The sequence below is a fragment of the Oncorhynchus masou genome, chromosome 9, assembly GCF_036934945.1.
Source record: "Oncorhynchus masou masou isolate Uvic2021 chromosome 9, UVic_Omas_1.1, whole genome shotgun sequence".
Taxonomy (NCBI): Eukaryota; Metazoa; Chordata; class Actinopteri; order Salmoniformes; family Salmonidae; genus Oncorhynchus; species Oncorhynchus masou.
In genome coordinates, this window is record NC_088220.1 from 37,603,931 (window position 1) to 37,624,501 (window position 20,571).

Genomic DNA, 20,571 nt, shown 5'->3' on the forward strand with positions numbered 1-20,571 from the left:
GCCCAAATAAATGTGTCACAGAGTTCAACTAACAGACACACCTCAGCATCAACTGTTCAGAGAAGATTGCGTGAATCAGGCCTTCATGGTAGAATTGCTGCAAAGAAGGAAAGAAATTCCACAAGTTAACTTTTTAACACAAAGGTTCTGATAGCCGCTCAAAGTTTGCCAGTCAAGACATTTCATCCCCCTCCTTTAATACCTATTTTGAATCCTGGCATTTCCTGTACCAACATCTCAAAAAGAACAAGCAAAGGGAATGGACATCTAAACCACAGGGAATGTCACATGGTTTTTCTGAGCTCTGTTGTAACCAGCCGGGTTAAAATAACTCATAGTAAATGAGAAGAGACACCTAAGAAACATTTAATGTGATAAAACACCTTTTACCTCTCCTCTCCTCACAGCTGAAAACGAGACAACTCTCATCACCATCCAACAATCCCCTTCAGGAGCATCAATGCTACCCTTTTGTTCCAAAGCTCCGGGGGGCCAGATTTGACAACCTGAACACCACATCCATAAGTAAACGCCCTTCAACTACATTAATTCCAGTCGACCATTATTGCAGGCTCGCTGTATCAAGCCTGACATTTAAGTTTCCCTCCAGAGTGCATCTTTGGGACAGAGTCTGAATGAGACGCATCTGGTTTAATTAAGGCAAAACAGAGATGACGGGGCGACTGCATGTTAATGTGATCTAGGGGAAGGTTGTCATTGCTGCTTCCCATCACTTCCATATACAGTACATCTATTCAGTCACTACCTCCTGTTTCTCACTGTCTCTTCTTGCAATGGACCTGTCAACAGCAGGAAGGAAGGCTATAGTCCCTAATTCTGATCACGACTGGCAATTTCCCTAATCATTGTGGATAATAGTTTTTTCCTTATGGAGCCATTGTGGAAGGAGAAGATCAACAATTCCAGGGTAGAGAATTGGAGGCATTTACCTGACTTGGTACTGGATATTTGGTTATTCAATTTGTGGATTAGTTCCCTCATTAAAGCATGTTTTGTTGAATTTTGAAAGGCTTTCTAAAGGTGATGGTGAGGCAAGAACCTTCACTCTATCCTTATTTTTAGCAAGACTCCCTATACAGTATGCAAATTGCCTTGCTTACACTTAAATAATTACAATATACACATTCCACAGTTGTGTTAATTGGCGCGATGCAGAAGTATGATTTGTTTAAAGCAGAGGCCATGCCCCTCTTTGAAGGGAACTTCTATGAGTAAAACACACAAGTCGGTCAAGTCAAAGCAATCAACACAAATTGAATTTCACACACTGAGTTATTCATTGCTGTTTTCCACAGATCCTACCTCTCTTCGTCATCCAATGATCTAAATAACATCAAATTACTTCAACTCACATTTACATCTCATAGCCATTAAAAGATGAACAATGGATGCTTACTTACAGTGACAATAATATAAATCAAATAAAACATTTCTTAGCATAATTCGTAAAGGGAGGGCTAGAATCCTGATGTTTGGGAGAAGACTGACTGTTGAGAACAATCACATTGAATCATTATACTTGGGGAGACGTGAGTATATTGCAAAGAATGATGAGGCATATAGATGTATCATCTACAATAATAGTCAATAGGAATGCCAATCATCGGATGTGACTTATTTTGCCTTGAATATATAATGTCTTGGAGTATCTGAAAGCAAACCCAGGAGGCAAAATCTCAAAGCAAGCCCAGCAGGTAAAACTGGTTGCAATGATGCCACAAGGACGTCATTACCACCACTGGGTATGAAAATCTACCTATCAATAACTTGATTTTCAATGTGTGTCATACCCATTGATTAAAGACGTCCTTATAGCATCATTGCAACCAGTTTGCCCACTGGGTTTGCCTTGAGATTTCAGAGTGTATTGTATTGAGGATACGAGGATACGTCTTCAGGATACGTCTTGTAGTGGGCACGCACAAAGGAGAAACATACCGATCGTTTGAGAGTCTATTCAACTATAATTTCTGAATAGTTCAGAAACTATCATTACCGTACTTGTAGACTTGCAAATAGAAATATGGCGCATTTTTAGGGACCAACAGCCTGTATTTCGCTCTATTCATACTGTATCCCCATGCTCCATCTTCCTAGAAACCTTCATTGAATTAAATGTGCCTTTAGTGCCCAGAGGAAGCAGGCACTGCCAAATAGCTTGGGCTAGAAAAAGAAAAGAAAACGGAAACATCTATTTCCATGCCGATAATACATCATCATAACCCCAGCCGCAATGAATTCCTTGCTTCTTTATTTCTGTCCACTATCAGCCGCCAGCAGGCCTGCCTCCACTGCCTCCACAGCCTCGACTCTATGGACACTCCTTGAAAGACAGAATGCAGTAGCTAAGGCTCCCTCGGCTGTTTGAGACCCTGCCTCTTCAGAAGAGGCTGACTGTCTTCAACACCTGGAAGTGTGGTGCTGAATTAGAAAGGATGTTCAACAGTTGCTGAAAAACTACTTTTTTCATGTGTTTCTCTGCCTTGTGTAATGAAAAAATAGGTTAGTGGGAAATTATTGTGTAATTACTTACACACTGGTGGCTGCATAACATAATGTGCACATTTAAGTTGCACATTATCAGGCACATAATGGATCATAGTAAATCTACTGTATGTCGTCAAATCCACTTTACAGCTGGGAATCAGCCACAATAGCCAACACACTATCACATATTATTGTGAAATCGACACAAATGAATTGTTTTTAAATGTTCACCACACGATTATCAAAGTCAATATTTTCGTGTCCACCACATGATTTTCTTCTTCATAACGTATTTGTGTCCATTAAACAATTTTCTTCATAACGAATTCCAATTTGATGGTGCCAAAAATAAATTGAACTGTATTTTAAGACAATTAAGTACTCTACGTTAGCTAGGCAGCTAACGTTAAGGACATGGCTAGGGGTTAAGTAACCTCCTGCCTTTTTCTATGATTGAAATGCACTGGAAAACATAAGTAATTTGAGTCTATTTTACAATTTGTGATAGTGGGTTGCAAAAGCATCACCATTGAATTCCAACACTAAGGGGAAACTCAAACATACCCAAATATTTCTCAATGTTGTGATGGGGAAGTATTGCATGCCTTGTTATATGGCATTGTATTATTAGAGGCAGGCTGTGAAATCCCTCCTGATATATTGATGTATTCTCCTTCATTCTAATTATCAGCTCTGTCACATTCTACCCGCATCGCCGGGATGGAGTATGACAGGTGAGGAAGTCGCCCTGGTACTCAGGGATGTTTTGAAATGCAGCCTATTACACAGCCATCTAGCTGAGAAGATGGGCTGGGTGGTTGGGAGGAAGGAAGGGTAGCAGGCAAGTGGGGGAGAAAGGGTAAGGTCATACCAATCTAATTTGTGATGCAGTCATGCTGGTTCCTGTGGGCCACCCCCTCAACGCCCACCACCCCTCCAGATCAATACATGGTATGAGCCCGAGCGAAGTCGAGTCACTAGAATGTCAGTCAAAACGTGTTATCTGCCCTAGTGGATGTGTGAGTTGGCTAGGGTCTTAAAATCACATTCTGTAATAGTGGGCCACCAACAATAACGTAAACAATGGGGCAAGTGCATGAGATATGTGACAGATTGAATATTCACGGAGAGGAGGTAATGAGGGCATTAGTACTTCAAGCTTTTATTCGATCATGTGATATGTGGAAACCGTTTTTATCTTCAATGGCCCGACGAGAAAAGTTGTAACCTTGATATGTGCTGAGGAAAATATTGATTTAATACTTAGGCCTGCCCATTGCTAGAGGGAACAATACATATATACAGTAGGTAAACTAATAATTCCTTGATTTATGCTCCAGCAGAGCTTATCAACCAGAACACTCAAAATCACCTTGAACATGTGTGGTAATTCCTCCCACAGTTGTGTCAAGTTGGCTGGAAGTCCTTTAAATATGTTGTCTTGCCCATTCACCCTCTAAATGGCACACATACACAATCCATTGCCCTCAATTGCCCCAATGCTTAAAAATCCTTCTTTAACCTGTCTCCTCCTCTTTGTCTACACTGAATGAAGTGGATTTAACAAGTGACATGAATAAGGGATCATAGCTTTCACCTAGATTCCCTTGGTCAGTCTGTCATGAAAAGATCGGGTGTTGTTAATGTATTGTACATTCAGTGTATATTTTCTTGTTGTGATACTGCACAACCCAACACACAACAGCACTGTTGGAGAACTGAGCCAAAAAACATCAATATGCACAATATCAATAGTGTGTACCCACTTGCCTGTTGCCAACACGCAGGTGGCAAACATTCCATCAATGATTAAGCAAATGAACACATGTATTGATTCTCTCTTTTTTTTACCAGGCAAGTCAGTTAAGAATAAATTATTATTTACAATGATGATCTAGGAACATTGGGTTAACTGTTTTGTTCGGAAGCAGAACGACAGATTTTTACCGTGTCAGATTGGCGATTCGATCTAGCAACCTTTCGGTTACTGGCCCAAAGCTCTAACCATTAGGCAACCTGCAACCTGCAGCCATATGGAATGAAGTATATTTTTTTTGAGCCAATGGTGCATATTGATGGGTTCCTAGGTTTGTTGAGGACAATTCTCATTGATGCAGTCATCTGAAACTATAGCACAGCATCCGATGTCTGATCAGTGCCCAACAGACAGCACGGCAGCTTCCCAAATGGCACCATATTCCCTATAAAGTGCCCTACTTGTGACCAGAGCCCTATAGGCCTTGATGAAAAGTAGTGCACTGTGTAGGGAATAGGATGCCATTTGGGACACAGTCCCTGTTATACTGATCAGAGAAATCTGGAGAGTTTGAGGCAATTTAGTTTAGTACATTGTTTACAATTAATCTTCAACTGGATGTTTTGCGTGGAGCTTAAATAGGCACATCAAAGTTTGCGTCAATAAAATCTGTGTAGAGACACAGCGTCTCAATTGGGTTTCAGAAGAGTACGCCACGCCCTGCTGAGTCTTCCTGTGAGAACGGAGAGATTAACATTTTATAGTGATACTGTGGAAGGACACGATCTGTCACCTCTGCCTGCTTTTCAATCAAGACCCAGCATCTCTATATTCCTTCATGTTGAGCGGCTGGGAGAAAGTCTGTCTGAGTTTTGACTTGTTATATAAAAACTTGTGTCAATATGAGTGTTATGGATTAACAGAGTTGGGTATCCTCCTCCCCAAACATGTTAGGCTGAACACACATGCAGCGGTGGAACATGGCTTGGATAAGAGTGAGGACTTGAGTGGCATTGATTAATGCAAGATCAGCAATAGGGGCTTGCATGCATTGTTAAAAACTAGATAATAGCATGAACACATAACACATTCCCACCAGACATCATCTAAGCCAAAGGTGATAAAATATCCAGTGAGACATCCCAAAATTAACTTTGTGCTGAAAGTATATAGTTCATCAATAACCTTCAACAGCATGTTTTATTTGAATATTCATAATTCACACAAAAAATGTGATTCCTCACTTTACTATTAATAGCTCAGAAATGGTTTGATGAGGGCCCAATGCATGCTGGGGAATGTGAATCACAGTGTACATAAACCAATCCTTTTGCCACCTAGATTTGGAGGGCCAGTGTCACGCCTTGGTCTTAGTATTTTGTGTTTTTAGTTAATTAGTTGGTCAGGCCAGGGTGTGACATTGGTTTATGTTATTGTGTTGTCGTATTGTTTTTTTTTTAGGCATTGGGATTGTGGTTGATTAGGGGTGTGTTTAGTTTAGGTTTGGCTGCCTGAGGCGGTTCTCAATCAGAGTCAGGTGATTCTTGTTGTCTCTGATGGGGAACCGTATTTAGGTAGCCTGGGATTCACTGTGTATTCCGTGGGTGATTGTTCCTGTCTCTGTGTAGTTTCAACAGATAGGCTGTAATTAGGTTTCACGTTCCGTTTTGTTGTTATTTATTTATATCAGTTATTTCATGTACCGCGATTCATTCATTAAAAATCATGAGTAACCAACACACTGCATTTCGGTCCGACTCTCTTTCGACAAACGAAGAACGCCGTTACAGCCAGTCCCTTAAGGTACAGTGCTGTGGAGTTGTGGGCAAAGAGCTTGATAAATATTGGAAATTAAAATACAAAACTAACCAATGATTAAAAAAACCTTAGGGAAGGCTAAATGTAGTAATCTTTGGGAACAAACAGAAATACTGTATCTTCCATATTCAAGGTGACATTTGAAGCTCATGATATTTATAGAACATTCACCCTCAACTCTAATCGACCGATGACCTCTATTGACGACTCCATACTGTTTGAACTATAACCTCAATTCCTTCAATCTGTTTTGAATGGCATTATAATTACATTTATATCACAAGAAGCAGTTAGTGGACTACTGTTATGCCTCAGATAAGTGTCAGATCCACCTCAGTTTGTTATTTTAATCCAGTTGGTGTACATGTCCTTTAATAAGAGCAAATAGAGTTTAATTCCAAAAACGCCATACAATGCCTTGAAGAAATACTTTCTGATTTTCTCTATTTTTGCACATGTTTTATGGTGAATGTTTGCAGATCTTCAACCAAAACCTAATATTAGATAAAAGAAAACTGAGTGAACAAATAACAAAAAAAGTATACCTATTTTATTTATTTAATTGACAAAGTTATGCAATACCCAATTCCCCTGGGTGAAAGAGTAATTGGCCCCTTACACTCTGGGTTTTCAAGCATGAACGGCTCTTTTCAAGTCCTACGTTACCACAACATCTTAATTGGGATTAGGTCGGGACATTGACTAGGCCATTAAAAAACTTAAAATGTGTTGCATTTTTATGTGTCTGTTTTAGTTTGTTCAGGGTGTGAGTTGGGGTGGGGATTCTATGTTTTTGTTCTATGTTTTGTATTTCTGCTTTTGGCCTGGTATGGTTCCCAATCAGAGGCAGCTGTCAATCGTTGTCTCTGATTGAGAATCATACTTAGGTAGCCTGTGTTCCCACTATGATTTGTGGGTAGTTGCTTTCTGTTTTGTACCTGACAGAAGTTTTTCATTTCTTTCATTCACTTTGTTATTTTGTTTTGTGTGTTCAGTCTAATAAATTAACATGGACACTTACCACGCTGCATATTGGTCCGATCCTTCCTACTCCACCTCAAACAAAGAAGACATTTGTTATAGTCTTAGCCATTTTCATGTAGACTTTGGAGTGACTACCTCATCTCTGTACCCCACACACACAATTATCTTTAAGATCCATCAGTCGAGGACTGAATGTCAAACACAGATTCAACCCCAAAGACCAGGGAGGTTTTCCAATGCCTTAAAAGCAGATATTGACCCTTTGACACTGACCTTTGAGCATGGTGAAGTTATTAATTACACTTTAGCTGGTGTATCAATACACCCATTCACCACAAATATACAGGTGTCTGTCCTAACTTAGTTGCCAGAAAGGAAGAAAACAACTCAGGTATTTCACTGTGAGGCCAATGGTGACTTTAACACAGTTTAATAACTATGATCAGAGAAAACTGAGGATGCTATACTAACATAATTGACAGTGAAAAGAAGGAAGCCTGTACAGAATACAAATATTCCAAAACGTGCATCCTGCTTGCAACAAGGCACTTAAAATTTGTTAAGGATAGGGGGCAGTATTTCCCCTTTGGATGAATTGCGTGCCCATAGTGAACTGCATCAAAATCTGTCCTAAATTGCTAATATATGCATATCATTATTATTATTAGATAGAAAACACTCTGAAGCTTCTAAAACCGTTTGAATTATGTCTGTGAGTATAACAGAACTCACAGGGCAGGCAATCTTCCAAACTCGTTTTGGAATCCTGAAAGTTTGGGCAACTTTGACGTCATCGCCTCCTCCCTTCCCAACAAGTTATGGATCTGGAAACACTTCCTATGTCTTCCACTAGATGTCCTCATTCAGTAGAAAGTGTAATGGAGCATTTGTTGTGAACTTTGACCTAATGGAAAGGAAATTGCTATAGTGTCGCAAAAGATTAATGTGCTTGAAAGCGCGTATTCGTTTGGAGTGCTTCGTCTGTTCCAATCAGCCCGAGATGAACTAGGATTGCCCGGTTGGAATGCCATTCGTTTTGTGCGTTTATAACATCCTGAAGATTGATTCTGCACTTAGTTTGACCAGTTTCGTCGACCTGTAATATGTAACTTGGAAGTTTTGATGCAAAATTGTCCTGGACCAGAAGTCATTTTTTGGGCATTTGTGCTGAAAGTTGTAGCAGATGCTGCTACATGGACACTAGAATTGAACATTATGAAACAAAACGATTTATTGTTGAAGTAGGACTCCTTGCACTACATTCTGATCGAAGACCATCAAAGGTAAGGGAATATTTATGTTGTAATTTTGTATTTCAGTTGACTCCAACATAGCGGAGAAATATTGTTACGTCTGAGCGCTGTCTCAGATTATTGCAATGTTAGGTTTTTTCCGTAACGTAAAAAAAAATGTGACACAGCGGTTACATTAAGAACCAGTGTATCTTTTTAATTATATGTAGAACATGTATTTTTAGTCAAAGTTTATGATGAGTGTTTCTGTTATCTGGCGTAGCTTTCTATAATTCCTCCGGACATTATGGAGAATTTTCTGAACATGGCGTCAATGTAACCGAGATTTATGGATATAAAATGCATATTATCGAACAAAACATAAATGTACTGTGTAACATGTCATAAGACTGTCATCTGATGAAGATTTTCAAGAGGTTAGTGAATTATTATTTATTTTATCGTGCTTTTGTCATTTTATCTTTTGTGGTACAAAATGGCTACGTATTCTCTTTGTTTTGGTGGTGGTCTAACATAAATATATGCTGTGTTTTCGCCGTAAAACATTTTAAAAATCTGACACGCTGGGTAGATGAACAAGGTGTTTATCTTTCATTTGAGGTGTTGGACTTGTTAATGTGTGGAGGTTAAATATTTCTACGAATATTTTTGCATTCCCTGCGCCACCGTTTCAGCTGAACTGGGGGGGGGGGTGTAGTTCCTGTAGGGGAACCCATAGGCTTAACAAGTTTTAAATAATACTGCAAAAAATGTGGCAAAGCAATTCACTTTTTATCGTGAATACGTAGTGTTATGTTTGTGGTAAATCCAGTACAACACATCATCCAGTACAACACTCTCCATATTTTCAAGCATAGTGTTGGCTGCATCATCTTATGGGTATGCTTGCAATCTTTATGGACTGGGGAGTTTTACAGTCTACAAAAATTAAACAGAATGGAGCCAAGCACAGACAAAATCCTACAGGAAAACCAGTCTGCTTTCCACCAGACACTGGGAGACAAATTCACCTTTCAGCAAGACAATAACCTAAAACCCATTGCCAAATCTAAACTGGAATTTCTTACCAAGAAGACTGTGAATGTTCCTGAGTGGTTGAGTTACAGTTTTGACTTTAAAAAATCTACCAGTTTGACAGAGCTTGATGAATTTTGTAAATAAATATTGGCAAATACTGTACAATCCAGGTGTGCAAAGCTCTTACAGACTTATTCAGAAAGACTCAAAGCTGTTATCGCTACCAAAGGTGATTTTAACATGTATTGACTCAGGAGTGTGAATGCTTATGTAATTAAAATATTTCTGTATTTAAATTGCAATAAATGTGCAAATATTTCTAAAAAACATGTTTTCACATTATGGGGTATTGTGCGTAGATGGGTGAGAAAAATGATCAACTGAATACAGGCTGTAACACCACAGAATGTGGAATAAGTCAGGGTATGATTACTTCTGAACGTACTGCATTTGTTTGAAACCTAGTTGGTTTTATTTCAGAGAGACAAACAAATCACATTTTGTTGCAAAACAAGATATATCCATCCGCCTCTGCAATGTTTTATACAGTCAAATGTGACAAATAATTACATGTAATAATGACAACTGTACCAATGGTAGATTTGTGACATCACCATAAAAAAGTATATATATGAAACAAAAATATAAAATGCAACATTTTCCATACGCACAAAACATGTATTTCTCCATTTCACAGTGTGTCTTGTGCTGGGTACAATAAAAGGCAATTATAAAGAGAATTTTATTGTAATTTCTCTACCATAAACCTCCTCCAACATTGTTCTAGAGTTTTTAGCAATACGTCCAACCGGCCTCACAACGGCAGACTACATGTAAATCAAATCAAATCAAATTGTATTTGTCACATACACATGGTTAGCAGATGTTAATGCGAGTGTAGGGAAATGCTTGTGCTTCTAGTTCCGACAATGGAGTAATAACCAACTAGTAATCTAGCTAACAATTCCAAAACTACTACCTTATACACACAAGTGTAAAGGGATAAAGACTATGTACATAAAGATATATGAATGAGTGATGGTACAGAGCGGCATAGGCAAGATGCAGTAGATGTATCGAGTACAGTATATACATATGAGATGAGTATGTAAACAAAGTGGCATAGTTAAAGTGGCTAGTGATACATGTATTACATAAAGATGCAGTCGATGATATAGAGTACAGTATATACGTATACATATGAGATAAATAATGTAGGGTATGTAAACATATTAAGTAGCATTGTTTAAATTGGCTAGTGATATATTTTACATCAATTCCCATCAATTCCCATTATTAAAGTCGCTGGAGTTAAGTGTGTTGGCATCAGCCACTCAATGTTAGTGGTGGCTGTTTAACAGTCTGATGGCCTTGAGATAGAAGCTGTTTTTCAGTCTCTCGGTCCCAGCTTTGATGCACCTGTACTGACCTCGCCTTCTGGATGATAGCGGGGTGAACAGGCAGTGGCTCGGTTGGTTGTTGTCCTTGATGATCTTTATGGCCTTCCTGTGACATCGGGTGGTGTAGGTGTCCTGGAGGGCAGGTAGTTTGCCCCCGGTGATGCATTGTGCAGACCTCACTACAGCCCGACAGGATGCTCTCGATTGTGCATCTGTAGAAGTTTGTGAGTGCTTTTGGTGACAAGCCGAATTTCTTCAGCCTCCTGAGGTTGAAGAGGCGCTGCTACGTATTCTTCACGATGCTGTCTGTGTGGGTGGACCAATTCAGTTTGTCGGTGATGTGTACGCCGAGGAACTTAAAACTTACTACCCTCTCCACTACTGTTCCATCGATGTGGAAAGGGGGTGTTCCCTCTGCTGTTTCCTGAAGTCCACAATCATCTCCTTAGTTTTGTTGACGTTGAGTGTAAGGTTATTTTCCTGACACCACACTCCGAGGGCCCTCACCTCCTCTCTGTAGGCCGTCTCGTCGTTGTTGGTAATCAAGCCTACCACTGTTGTGTCGTCCGCAAACTTGATGATTGAGTTGGAGGCGTGTGTGGCCACGCAGTCGTGGGTGAACATGGAGTAGAGGAGAGGGCTCAAGACGCACCCTTGTAGGGCCCCAGTGTTGAGGATCAGAGGGGTGGAGATGTTGTTACCTACCCTCACCACCTGGGGGCGGCCCGTCAGGAAGTCCAGTACCCAGTTGCACAGGGAGGGGTCGAGATCCAGGGTCTCGAGCTTGATGACGAGTTTGGAGGGTACTATGGTTACTATGGTTACTATGGTACTATGGCAGTGTGCAGTGTGGTTGCGATTGCATCGTCTGTGGACCTATTTGGGTGGTAAGCAAATTGGAGTGGGTCTAGGGTGTCAGGTAGGGTAGAGGTGATATGGTCCTTGACAAGTCTCTCAAAGCACTTCATGATGACGGGAGTGAGTGCTACGGGGTGATAGTCATTTAGCTCAGTAACCTTAGCTTTCTTGGGAACAGGAACAATGGTGGCCCTCTTGAAGCATGTGGGAACAGCAGACTGGGATAAGGATTGATTGAATATGTCCGTAAACACACCAGCCAGCTGATCTGCGCATGCTCTGACGGCACGGCTTGGGATGCCGTCTAGGCCTGCAGCCTTGCGAGGGTTAACACGTTTAAATGTTTTACTCACCTCGGCTGCAGTGAAGGAGAGTCCGCATGTTTTGGTTGCGGGCCGTGTCAGTGGCACTGTATTATCCTCAAATCGTGCAAAAAAGTTATTTAGTCTGCCTGGGAGCAAGGCATCCTGGTCCGTGACTGGTCTGGTTTTCTTTTTGTAATCCGTGATTGACTGTAGACCCTGCCACATACCTCTTGTGTCTGAGCTGTTGAATTGAGATTCTACTTTGTCTCTATACTGATGCTTAGTTTGATTGATTGCCTTGCGGAGGGAATAGTTCAAATGTTTGTATTTGGTCATGTTTCCGGTCACCTTGCCCTGATTAAAAGCAGTGGTTCGCGCTTTCAGTTTCACGCGAATGCTGCCATCAATCCACGGTTTCTGGTTTGGGAATGTTTTAATCATTGCTATGGGAACGACATCTTCAACGCATGTTTTAATGAACTCGCTCACCGAATCGGCGTATTCGTCAATGTTGTTGTTTGACGCAATACGAAACATATCCCAGTCCACGTGATAATATAATAATAATAATATATCCCATTTAGCAGACGCTTTTGTCCAAAGCGACTTACAAGTCGGCAGGGACCACTACTTTTACATATGGGTGGCCCCAGCGGGAATCGAACCCACGACGCTTGGCGTTGCAAGCGCCATGCTCTACCGACTGAGCCACAGCAGTCTTGGAGCGTGGAATCAGATTGGTCGTACCAGCGTTGAACAGACCTCAGCGTGGGAGCTTCTTGTTTTAGCTTCTGTCTGTAGGCAGGGAGCAACAAAATGGAGTCGTAGTCAGCTTTTCCAAAAGGAGGGCGGGGGAGGGCCTTATATGCATCGAGGAAGTTAGAATAGCAATGATCCAAGGTTTTATCAGCCCTGGTTGCGCAATCGATATGCTGATACAATTTAGAGAGTCTTGTTTTCTGATTAGCCTTGTTAAAATCCCCAGCTACAATGAATGCAGTGTAACCATGCCAGCCCAGGACCTTCACCTGTGGTATTGTCTGAGAACAACCACCTGGACAGTTTACGAAACTGAGGAGCATTTCTGTCTGTAAAAAAGCCCTTTTGGGGGGAAAAAATAATTCTGATTGGATGGGCTGGCTCCCAAGTGGGTGGGCCTATCCCCAGTCATGTGAAATCTATATATTAGCGCCTAATGAATGCAAAACCTTATAGCATAAGGCTAAACTCAACAGCAACTGAAACATCCTCTCACTGTAAACTGCATTTATTTTCAGCAAACTTAACATGTGTAAATATTTGTGTGAACAGATTCAACAACTGAGACATAAACTGAACAGGTTTCACAGACATGTGACTAACATAAATGGAATAATGTGTCCCTGAACATAGGGGGGTCAAAATTAAAAGTAGCAGTCTGTATCTGGTGTGACCACCAGCTCCATTAACTACTGCAATGCATGTCCTCCTCATGGACTCCACCAGATTTCCCAGTTCTTGCTGTGAGATGTTACCCCACTCTTACACCAAGGCACCTGCAAGTTCCCAGACATTTCTGAGGGGAATGGCCCCTAGCCCTCACCCTCCGATTCAACAGGTCCCAGACTTGCTCAATGGGATTGAGATCCGGGCTCTGCAGAACACTGACACTCCTTTCTTGCAGGAAATCACTCACACAACGAGCACTATGGCTGGTGGCAATTTCATTGTCATCAGGTGTGATATTCGGATGTACCCATCCTGTGCAGGTGTTGTTACACATGGTCTGCCACTGCGAGGATGGTCAGCTGTCCATCCTGTCTCCCTGTGGAGCTGTCTTAGTTGTCTCACAGTACGGACATTGCAATTTATTGGCCACATCTGCAGTACTCATGCCTCCTTGCAGCATGCCTAAGGCCCGTTCACGCAGATGAGCAGGGACCCTGGGCATTTTCTTTTGGTGTTTTTCAGAGTCAGTAGAAAGGCCTCTTTAGTTTCCTAAGTTTTCATAACTGTGACATTAATTGCCTACCGTCTGTAAGCTGTTAGTGTCTTAATGACTGTTCCACAGGTGCGTGTTCATTAATTATTTATGGTTCATTGAACAAGCACGGGAAACAGTGTTAAAACCCAATACAATGAAGATCTGTGAAGTTATTTTGATTTTTATGAATTATCTTTGAAAGACAGGGTCATGAAAAAGGAACGTTTCTTTTTTTGCTGAGTTTAGATGTACGTATATGTTAAATATACAGGTTACATACATTCGATCACATTAAAGCAGTGAAAAAATAGTGTTATGCAAATGTGAAGAAACCCAAACCATAATTGTGTGTTTCAGCAGTCAAAGAGGATATATAAGAGAAACAGCAATCTCTAATCATCCCTCGGTGGGTTGTATCATGGGAATATGTGGAACACGCAGTATATAGCCAATAAAGAATATTAGATTGTGTATTGTCATTGCCTCATCTTATAAGATGTTATGCTGCTATAATGTACTATAGATCTAATCCAGCCCTTAAATTCCTCCTTGCCTCTATACAGCTAACCATCAATTGGATTCATGACTCCCTACTCTTTTCAATTCAATCGCATTGACTTCACCCCCCCCCCTCACAACAGGACCACGGTTTAAGAAAACACCCATAGGGTAATGAATTACCTGCTGATCGCTTGGTATGTTTCAATACAACCACCTAACACCTTTCTCCTCTCCAAACTCAAAATAGCTCACGCTATGCATCAAAGACCTCCTTGATAAGTTAATCGGAACTATCTGTTACCAAATATAGAGAGAAATTCACTGGAGTCTGAACTGACATGGGAACGAAATCAACCACAATCGAAGCCAAACAGTTGAGACGAAAACAGATGATCAGACATTGTGAATGCTTGGTACTTACCACTTTGAGAAGCAATCATCCTCTCAGCCATGGCCTGTTCTTTCCCCCCCAGTTATCACTGTTTTTCAGGCTTCTATATCTGGTTGGAAAGCGAGAGAGAAAGAGCACGTTAGAGAGTGAGAGCAACAGAGATCGATCACAGCTCAGCTTATGATCTGGTAAGTAGAGTGTGGATCCAAACGCAAAGAACAACATTTCAATCAGTGTTCAAAACAAAATTGTTACGGACACTGTCAGAAGTTCACAATCAAAGAGAAGGGGATCAAAGGGAGCTAGTCATTGTTAGTAACCATTATTTACTGTGTTACTTCAAACCTGAGCTACACTGCACCAATCTTTTTTTTTCTTTGGGGGGGGGGGTAGATCAGCTTTAATATTGCAGATTGTGGGTACTATCAATGTATTGTCATTTCCAGTCCCATATATATATATAAATATATATATATATATATATATATATATATATATATATATATATATATATATATATATATATATATAAAATATATATATATATATATAAATATATATATATATATATATTATCATATTTTTTTAATTATTTATTATTTTCCTGCTAAACCTATCAATCTTCCCCTAACAGGAGTAAACTAATGGACAACCAAATGTAGGCTTCTTCTTCCAGTTTATACATTCTACATACATTTTACGGACTGTACATTTTAAAATAGTTTTGTATTTAATTTTTTTATCCTGAACCCCAACCATCTACAGTGCCTTGCAAAAATATTCATCCCCATTGCCGTTTTTCCTATTTTTTTGCATTACAACCTGTAATTAAAATGGATTTGGGGTGGAATATCATGTAATGGACATACAGAAAATAGTCCAAATTGGTGAAGTGAAATGAAAAAAATAACTTGTTTAAATGAATTATAAAAAATTAAATCCGGAAAAGTGGTGCATAGGTATTAACCCCTTTGCTATGAAGCCCCTAAATAAGATCTGGTGCAACCAATGTCCTTCAGAAGTCACATAATAAGTTAAATAAAGTCCAACTGTGTGCAATCTAAGTGTCACATGATCTGTCACACGATCTCAGTATATATACACCTGTTCTGAAAGGCCCCAGAGTTTGCAACACCACTAAGCAAGGGGCACCACCAAGCAAGCGGCACCATGAAGACCAAGGAGCTCTCCAAACAGGTCAGGGACAGAGTAGTGGAAAGTACAGATCAGGGTTGGGTTATAAAAAAATATCAGAAACGTTGAACATCTCACAGAGCAAAATTAAATCTATTATTAAAAATGGAAAGAATATGGCACCACAACAAACCTGCCAAGGGATGGCCACCCACCAAAACTCATGGACCAGGCAAGGAGAGCATTGATCAGAGAGGCAAGAAAGAGACCAAAGACAACCCTGAAGGAGCTGCAAAGTCCCAGGTCAGAGATTGGAGAATATGTCCATAGGACCACTTTAGCTTTACACTCCACAGAGCTGGGCTTCACAGAAGAGTGGCCAGAAAAAAACCAAACCCAACACCTCCATCACCCCGAGAACACCATCCCCACAGTGAAGCATGGTGGTGCAGCATCATGCTGTGGGTATGTTTTTCACCGGCAGGGACTGGGAAACTGGTCAGAATTGAAGGAATGATGGATGGCGCTAATTACATGGAAATTCTTGAGGGAAACCTGTTTCAGTCTTCCAGAAATTTGAGACTGGGTCGGAGGTTCACCTTCCAGCAGGACAATGACCCTAAGCATGCTGCTAAAGCAACACTCAAGTGGTTTAAGGGGAAACATTGAAATGTCTTGGAATGGCCTAGTCAAAGCCCAGACCTCAATACAATTGAGAATCTGTGGTGTGACTTAAAGATTGCCGTACACCAGCGGAACCCATCCAACTTGAAGGAGCTGGAGCAGTTTTGCCTTGAGGAATGGGCAGAAATCCCAGTGGCTCGATGTGCCAAGCTTATGGAGACATACCCCAACAGACTTGCAGCTGTAATTGCTGCAAAATGTGGCTCTACAAAGTTTTGAATTTGGGGGGGTAAATAGTTATCTTTGATGGTTGTAATACATAGATATGCCTATAGTGGACAACCCTGTTTCACTCCTCTTGACATCCATTATTTACTATTTTACACCTGGGGTTACAATACATAACTTTAACCCATTTGTATATGAGATTCTTCAAAATTTAAATAATCCAGGCGTGTATATAAACATTCTAATCGTTCTTTATTAAAATGCCTTTTCAAAATCAGCTATGAACACCAAGCCTGGTTTTTTCATATTTTTATTTTGTTTCCAGGACTTGTCTTATATTATATCCTATGTACTGTCTTTGTAAAAAAAATAATCTATGGGCTATGCATTTGCTTGAATTTTAGCATCACAACACTGAAGTGTAAGGGGTCTCTAGTTTTTCTGGGTGAACTGAATCTTTATATTTACGACCGGGGTCCGGTTTCAGTAATAGTAAACTATATATATTATATTCCTTATTTTCTACTTAGCTATATTAAATTGTTTTAAGAAGGTCATACTAAGGATAATTTAGCTATTTTATTTAGAATTTTAAGACCACTTTCTTTATTTATTTATATATATATTTTTGGGAAAAACATTTTGGGGCCTTACTGCTATTAGACCATACAAACGCATTGCATAACAGATTCGCTACATGGAAAAACAGATCCCTTCTTAGAGGAAGTTTGATCTAATGAGTCATAATATCCATAAAACCTAATGGTAAAACAATAATGTGTGATGCATACACAATGTGGGATGCATACATGAACACACCCCACCCCACCCCTTCACACAAACACCTCTACCCCACTCTCCCCTGCCACCAATAGACCGCTCCCACCCCCACACATACACACACATACACACACATACATACACACTCACACATGACCACAAGCTCAGTTGTTCCATCCCCTAGCCCAACTCAAGAGTATAGTTGATGTGTGAATGCGTATTGAGAAGGCATGCCAAATTGAGCAGGAATGGGAACCAACCAATGTCTTGTCCTTTCTGCTGGAGATAGGACATCCCCCCTCCCCCACCATTCACACAAAAGGGTCCCCTGTTCTTCCCAGGCACCTCTGTGTAGTCAAACCATTGGATTATTCTGTGTCTCCAGGGCCACAATAATTTATCCCGTACCAATGAAATACTGCACTTTTTGACCATCTCAAAGACCAAGCATATTGGCATAATCCAAAACCCCAAATGTAATGAATTTCGTTAGTATGTTTTCTCCCTAACACAATCCTTTCCTGTCCCCTGTAAAACAGCGTGACCTTAGTGATAGACGTTGGCACCTGTCTCTTGCTCTTGGAGTCAATAATGAGTCCCTCCACACAGGCTAGAGGGGAGCAGCACACAGGAAGGTGATTATGAGGAAGAAGTGCCTGAGTTGTTAATGAGACATGATGAGAAAGAGGAGTGAGGCTAATATTAATTCTTTATGCTGTGTCCCAAATTGCATTCTATTCCCTGTGTAGTGATAGGGTTCTGGTCAAAAGTAGTGGACTATATAATGAGTTTAAAGGTAGGGAGACAAGAAAAATAAGGAGGACGACTTGTAAAATCAGCCTTGACACCCAGTACTACTCGTACCCCATTAAGAGTTCAAGGACAAAAGCTGTCCTGCTATTTGATCATTTATCCATTGGATCCCATCGTTAAGCCAAATCTGACTTTTTCCACACTGCCCGGGAATTTTGATGGGCTGCGAAATTGTGATTTCGCTACCAACAGGAGATCAGACAGAGCTCCGAGCTAAATCATGGTTGCAATAAGCATAAACTATACAGACCAGCTGATCTGTCATTGTTAGTGTCAAGCCAGCTTGATACTAGACAGCGGAAATGGTTATTGTCTGCCTTCACTACTCCCACCCCAATGAAGTAACGTCAGGAACAAGAATATCTAAATAGGAAAAAGATACATGGAAACATATCACATATTACAACTGAAATAAAACGATTTGACTGCAAATGTCATTTATGAAGATTTATTTAACATGTTTAACGCCTACAATGAAAATAAAGTTATTGAAGACCGACTGCTAATTAATTGCCACATTGTAAATGAAAGTAAAGTGGATTGCAGCAACATGTGTGATAGGCAATTTAAATGTCATTTTAACAAAGCACTTTGCATCTGTTTCATTGATTTAAGATAACGACTTCCAAATAACAATAAATTACTCTCCCTACCATAATAAGTACAATAAAGTACAATATTTCCAGGGCTGGACTACTGCATTTGGGGCACCGGAGCGCCCGATCTTCAGGGGGCCCACACTGATTTTGTTAGTCACTCTCACTCAGCTATTATATTAACATAGCATAAGTTATGGAAAAATGTGTAGGATTGCAGGAAATGAGATTTAAAGCGGCTAAGATTTCTCTCCATCCCATGGAAAAATGGGTAGAATTGAATAAAATGTATAATACAATTTGAACATTTTCTATCAGCCCCATGTCAAAATACTTGCAGATTTCAAGGTAATTTCCTCATATTCTATATTTTTAGCCATAAGTCAGAGAGAATATTGAAGTTTTGAAGTACATTTCTTGCAACTCTACACATTATGCTATCGTATGCTATCTGGAGGGTCTCGACCCACAACCCCCAAAATTCTAAATATGTTGGGGGATGCTTGAAGGTCCCATTCTGTAATTCGTCCAAGAATATGCCACAGTAGGCCTAGGCTATTGGCCTTATTACTGTAGCCCCGTAAAAAATATATAAAGGTTCAATTTTGAGGAAACAAAAGTAATCATAATATAATTTGTGCAACTTTAAATACATTTATTATAATACAATAAAATGTAATAAAAAAATACAACCAATCACAATTTGGATTCAAATGTCAAATGTGTAACTTACAATTCACAAGTATTTCCTTTACCCCTCTTGATAAGAAATTGCCATATTTTATTAAGATATTCGTCAATTAGCTAAATTGGAAATGAAAAAGTAATCACACACCATTCATAAAATGTGTAGGGTAGGCTACATTGCCATAGTAGATTTGCCTTGGTAAACGAGGAAATGAAATACTTTATTTCAGGATTAAATTGTTCCGAGGATAATGTCCACGAGAGCGAAATCACATAGTCCTTAATTAAAATTAAAAAAAATGTCAGGGTTAACCCAAACATAAGCTTCGGGGAAAGGTAAATTGGGGGCCAATAATGGTTGCAATAGAAATCAGCATGCATTGATGGTTTAACGTGAGACAAGCTGGCGATTAATCTGGTGGCCATCGATGGTTGCATTTGGCCTTAAGATTATACATTTATTTGGTTGTGATCTTTGGACAATACCTATTTTGGATGCAGCAGTTGTTAGCTAGAATGCTAACACTCATTGACATGGCTTGTAGCAAAGCAGGTCAAAGAGCCATTTTACTGGTTGAAGTTGAAGTGTTTTTTTAAGTACAATACTGTGTTGTGACAATAACACAAACATTATATTAAGCAGGACATTCGTGAAAGCCTTAAAATCCAATTATAATCCAAAAGTAGTGTGAAATGCACTCAAAAGCACCATGTTAAAATTAGGCTTTTTTTGCTGACGGTATATGAGAACTCCGCCATGTTCTGCATCCAAATTGTGCACATCACTCATGTGCGGCAATGTTTGAAAACACAGAAAGGGGCATATTAATGTATTATAAATTAATACCTTTCCTTTTGGGACCACCGTATATAAACGTTATGCAGTTCCAAAACTAAATATTTAATGCAGAATATAAGGTTCCATGCCTTGTGGTAAAGGCACTGCTGCAGCATT

At 40.0% G+C, this 20,571-nt stretch overlaps 1 protein-coding gene across 1 annotated transcript in view; it reads right to left on the bottom strand.

Annotated features, from left to right (window-relative positions):
* Positions 1-20,571, bottom strand: part of LOC135545973 (leucine-rich repeat and immunoglobulin-like domain-containing nogo receptor-interacting protein 2) — a 410,569-nt gene that overhangs the window by 172,319 nt on the left and 217,679 nt on the right. Inside the window, exon 4 of the mRNA XM_064973991.1 lies at positions 14,785-14,863. The gene's annotated coding sequence lies outside the window, so the exon portion shown is untranslated. The remainder of the gene's footprint in view (positions 1-14,784; positions 14,864-20,571) is intronic.